The sequence below is a fragment of the Polypterus senegalus genome, chromosome 6 (genome assembly GCF_016835505.1).
Source record: "Polypterus senegalus isolate Bchr_013 chromosome 6, ASM1683550v1, whole genome shotgun sequence".
NCBI lineage: Eukaryota > Metazoa > Chordata > Cladistia > Polypteriformes > Polypteridae > Polypterus > Polypterus senegalus.
Genome location: NC_053159.1, coordinates 79,315,502 through 79,321,501, shown reverse-complemented (window position 1 = coordinate 79,321,501; position 6,000 = coordinate 79,315,502). Strand labels below are relative to the sequence as shown.

Here is a 6,000-nt window from a genome sequence, read left to right as displayed (position 1 = left end):
ATAGAATAAAGTAACACAAAAAATGATGTGATAGTATTAAAAAAATTACTGAACACAAATACCTGTGTGGACTTACATTGCACATATGTAATATATATGCATCTAAACATATCTACTGTATGTTCTACTGTAAGTTCTAAAAGTACCTATACATTTAAAAATGCATTTCAATACAAATATTTTAAAATAATAAAAGGAATCAGCAGAGAAAAAATAGTGTAAACAAAGTATTTACACTTGGCTAAATATTTTCCAGCCCTTTCCAGGCCATTCAACAATTTACTATGGTGGAAGCAAATATTAATGATTTTAGCTGGGTGTGACTAATTGAGGTCACTTTATAAAAAAAATTAGAAGGTTAATTTTTAAAATGATTTAAAATGTTGCACACTCATTTACTGTATGTGCCAGGAGTGCATCATGGAGCTTTTCTACTTTCATTCTCACACACAATACACAGTCATCAGTATCAAATTACATGCCTCAGAAATCTTCTTTATGTAATGAAAATGAGTTTAGGATTACACACAACTGGTGTTACGTGTTATACGTGTCTCCTTAATATTCAGGCCATAATGAGCAATTTGCCAGTACAATGGGGATCTGATAAGGTGAGTGACTGCTGAAAACTATTTTGTTTAATTAAAATCTACTTTAATCCTAAAAAGACTCATATTACATACATTCTGACACCTCATGCACCTCAGCAACCCAGTCAAAAACCAAGGTGATTTATTTAAAATGAACTCTTTCTGTCAAAAGGCAGTGCGCTTAAAATTAGTATTATCATGAGGCAGACAGGTCTTGACCTAATGATGTAATGTGAATTCAGCCCTTTATTCTTGTCTGGTGTATAGCTTTAAGCTGCAGACAAGTGCAAAGACACATAAGATCACAGAAAGAACTAAATAAAAAATGCATGTTTGCACATGTTATAATTTAATTAAGTAACACCAGATAAAAATATAAGATTTTAATTAATTAATTTCATTATGTCAGTATGAAAAATACACAAAGCAATACATTTCCTAAGAAGTTACATTAATTAAAAAAAAATCTGAGTGTCTTATTTAAAAGGCTACAAATGTTTGTGAGTAAAATAATGAAGCAAGATGTTACTTGGATTTTACATCAGACATACTCCTGGGCTTATGATGACATTGTGCTTTCTGTATTTCTATGTCAAGACTGCTCACTGGCAGCTACAAAGCTCCTTGCCACAGCTATGTAAATAGAAATCTACCTCAGGTGATTCTCTGATTTGTTTTGTCAACAGACATTTGAGTTTTTCCTAAGGCTACATTTCCATAAATTTCCCTCAGATTATTGTAAAGATTAATGCTGTGTTTAGAAATTGATATATGGAGTTGCTAGAGCAACTTCACAGAAACTCTGTGTCATGGTAAACTAGAGACTGAACCAATAGTTGCTAAGTGACTATATTTGAATACAAGAAGAATTGTGTGGAGCATTTTAATATGAAAATAGCAACCCTAAAAGACCTTGTTCATAGAGGTATGCCACCCTGCAGCATTTCATTGTATGAAAAGGAGGTGGAAAGGATGTTAAAACAATTTTAACAAAAAATCAAGTATATTTAGTAATAGCTGTAAAAACTTTCATATTATTTAAAAGTGAATACTCTCAGTATTTAGGAGACTCTTCTATACATCCATGTACAGTATGTGTTAATTGAATACAGCACCACTATACTGTGACAGGTGACCATACCCTTTAAAACAGGAAGGGCTTAAGGAGTCAAAAATTGACCCCTATATTCATTTCAGACAAAGACAATATAAAAAACAAGAGGATAGACTATATGGCTGGATTAAGGTAATTGTGAACTAGCCATAACAGCATGTTCCGCTGTCCAAGGAAAGAAAGCAATAATATTGAATGATGCACATCACTTACAGCTGTAAGCACAAAAGAAGGATAAGAAAATGGATAAATAACATGTATGCTTACATGCTTTTCTATATAGATGTCACTTGCATGCTTAAGTGCATGTTATATACTGTGTATACTTGTATGCTTTCATCCCTCTTTAATAAATTAACATGTTTAAGCAGAAAATATTTTACAAACAATCTTTTATAACAAAAATATCAAAACTTTCCGATGAAGATGGTGCTTCCATGCCAAGATGTTGTATGAAAATGAATGCAGTAATACACTTATAAAGACAAACATCTGCATCAGTTTTAAAATCTGATTTGAATTTTCTTTTGTGTGTTTATTACAATCAACATATTCACTGCATTCATTGCCACATGTTGCACACTGTATTCATTTACCAGATGTTGCATACGCTTTTGCTATATGCTGCATCACATTTGTGAAATATAAAGTGTCATCTTTGAGCAGTATCTACAGTAGATATAAAAATAAGTTTTTATTCTGAGAGCCAGAAATGTGCTTAATTCATTCAGACAATACAGATATGTGAGGAACTAAATTTCCAGTCCATAATTCAGAAAATTTTTAATGTTTAATAAGTCAATGTTGACCAAAGAAATGAGAATAAGAAAGAACTTACAAAGTCCAAAGTAAGAGCCAAAAGACAGCGGTAGATACTATAATATCAAAATGCTGCATAGTAGTGTATGAGAGATTATAAATATCTGTGGGCTGTGTCAGAGGCCCCATCCCCTTAGGCACAACATGTGGAGAACAAAGAACCTTCATAGAAGAACTAATAGATATAGAATCAACATAATAAAAAAAACTAACAAATATGACAGTACTTACAGAGAAGAAATCAAATTTAAAAACAGAATTTGCATAATTATATTCAAAAGATAACAAAATAAAGAAATAAAAAGAAAAGGGACTTGAAGAAGGGATGAAACCCTAGCTGTTCCATAACACAGTGCATGCAGTATTGACAGATAGAGATTTCCACTCTTTAGGAGCCAAATAACTAAGGGCTCTACTTTCTATCGCAGTTTTATTTAGAGTATCTTTGGAATTTTTAAGCAGAACTGTTTGTTGTCATTACAGTGAATGAAGAAGAGGCATTTATAAGTTCTGTAATTTAAGGAGTTAACCTTGTAAGTGAAGCCATTTTTGACTTTGTATGTGAATGTGAGTAATGTAAAAATGTTTATCACAAACAAAAATCACAACGTGCAGAACAATAAAACTTACAAACTAACAATAAAATGAAATTTTAAAACAAGCAATGACAACACAAAAAACACCCACAGGTAACGGTGCTAACCAAATGTCAATATTAAATTGAACTCTAAATTGACTACTAATTTACTTGACCGATTAAGAACAAGTGTTTATTTTTCATACATTGTACATAATGTTAGGATACTTAGGTTTTCCTCTGGATACTTATTTTTTCCTCTCACATCCCAGAGATGTGCATATTGAGTTTAATGGCAACGCTGAATTGGCCTCTGTGACTATGAGGATGAGCGTGCATTGAGCAGTATCTATGATGAACTGGTGTCCTGTCCTGATGCTGTCAAGATAACTTATGGCTCCTAGCAACTCTAAGTTGGACTCAGCAGGTTTAAGAATGTTATGCATTGTGGTTAGAGGTCTGTGGTGATTTAAATAATTGGGAGTCCAGGAGCAATGCATGCGTGTGAGGGTGCATGCACTGCCGTAAGTCATGTGCAAATGTGACCGGGTCAGTCAAGTGCTTCATTAACACCACTAAGCAGGTGGAGAACAGCACCTGCACCCATCTACATGGCAGAGAAAATGGAAAAAGAAGGAACGCAGGTTAAGGGAGAAGAACAAGGCAGGTCTGGGAGATCCCCGTGCTGGGAGGATAGGAGGCAAGTGGTTTGGAGTATGCCCTGGAGAAGTGAGTGGCAGGACTGCACTAGAGTTTGGGAAAAGTTTACTCCTATTGAGCTATGCTGGAGAGTAGGAGCAGCTCTATCACGTAGTCTCCCCAGGTAGGTGCCAAAGGACTGGCTAAAGGAGTCATGTTCAGAGTGGTGTCCTACAGATGCTGAGAGACAGACAGCGGGAACCCAAACTCTGAATTAGAGCATGATTACACCTGTTGGCAGGTGTCTCCTCTTGCTGCAAGGTCCTTATGGGATAAGCAGAAGAGACATCTCATTTTAGAAAGGACTTTCGGACTCGTGAATGTTTTAAAAGATGACTCTGTATTTTAACCTTGATTTTATGGAATTATATTTTGTTTATTTTACCTCAATGTTACACATCATTTTATGGATTATTTATTTGAGGAGGTCCACCATTCACTTTGAGACACTGTTGTGAATTTCCCCTTGGGATTAATAAAGTATCTATCTATCTATCTTTTAGGGTTTTTTGTTTTTTTTTTTTTTTTTGTCTAGAGGCTCTAGACATTTTCACCAACCCCTTGCTGGATGTGTGTGTCCTCATTTGTCATGGCATATCCTCAGTTACATTATCGGTAGATCTGGGTTCAAGAGGCTCTCGGAAGCAATCAGGGAGAGTGGTACCAACCTGGACTGTCAAACACATTTAAATGAAAAATAATAACACTTATATCGGATGTTGCTAGTTTTACATTTCAAAGTCTCAGATTTCAGTAACTGATCCATAAAATCCCTTAGCCTTGAAGATACAATAGTGTAACTGCAAGCAGACTGTTGAAAAAGAATTGGCATGCATCACTGGCCCCATGGAATTAAAGACTTGCCTTTGCCCAGGGGAGGTCTCTCAAGACTGATATCAGGGTGGATTTGAAACACAGTGAGAAAAAGAGAGAGATGGGGGAAGTGATCACTACAAGAAAATAGGAGCTGAGTGTGAAGGAGTGCAATACATGTACATGTTGTTATTGTTCACAAGAACATCAGGCAGAGCACTCCATGGTGCGTGTTTCTGTTTCTAGTAGCCCTAATTGCACTGAAACTCTTTTTGGAGCATATAGGTTGGGCAGGAGCATAATTGTCACAATTAAATAAATATTTCTGATTAGCAGATGGCTAAATGTCTGTGTAGTGTAGCAGTTTCTCATTCCAACATTGTTAAGTTACATGAACTTCTAAAGTTGGATATTACAAAAACATTAATCAAAACTATACTTACTGATGTAAAACTATAAAATAAATCAAAACACAAACCACACTTACTGGTGTGACAAACAAGGGACAACTACGATAGTATCAATAGGATGTTAAGTTTAGAATTGATGCTACATTAACTTACTGTGTCAAAGCTGAATCAGATTAATGCTAAATTTAAAGGTAAAACATTTTGTATGAGCAGGTAGGCTGATAAAAATTTAAGCTGAAGAACTGTTGTGAACTTCTGTTCTGGTCTTTTCTTGAAAGATTGCTCTAGTTCTATGGAGCCATTTATTTCAGAAGTCTGGCTTTCCTTGGTAATTTGATTTTATGGGATTTAACAGATGATTCCATAAACAGGTTAGAATGGAAAGACAGAGAAAATGATGTGGACAACATGCTTGATGAAAGAGAGAGATGCTTGCAGTCTCAAAGGGTGAATGGAAGTATAAGAAGAAATGGTTAGCATCAATTATAAAAGTTTGATTTGTTGTCTTTTAATGAATACAAGATGAAAAAAGTAGGAAAAAGCAGGAGAGCAGCCTGATTTTAATGACACAATGAATAAGTCTGAATAACGGATGGGATGAACTGTCAATAAACAGGAAGACATTGTAAGGTTTCTGAGGACTGATGAATGAGGTACTTTAGCAAGACAATGCTTGTGCTCATGTTATGACAATGATATGCAAGTATTTTATGTGAGCAAAGCTTAAACATGTAAATCATCTATTTTAAGTACAAAACAGACTAACAATTTAAACATCACTTTCATCCAATAAGACATCTGTCTCTCTGAGGATCGCTTGAATCAAACTCTTTGACCACATCTTGAGAAGCCCTAAATAAAGAGCAAACTGCAAATGTTATCTTCCTGTCTGCTATATCTTGTTCCTCTTAGATTGTATCTTTAGCTATAACCAGTCACACAAGATGCTGGAAAAGAGCAGGAAATCATTATTTAATA

At 34.9% G+C, this 6,000-nt stretch overlaps 1 long non-coding RNA gene across 1 annotated transcript in view; it reads left to right on the top strand.

The window, feature by feature from the left end:
* Positions 1-543: 543 nt before the first annotated feature.
* LOC120530565 overlaps positions 544-6,000 on the top strand; it is a 59,719-nt gene continuing 54,262 nt past the window's right edge. Inside the window, exon 1 of the long non-coding RNA XR_005633991.1 lies at positions 544-611. This is a non-coding gene — a long non-coding RNA (uncharacterized LOC120530565). The remainder of the gene's footprint in view (positions 612-6,000) is intronic.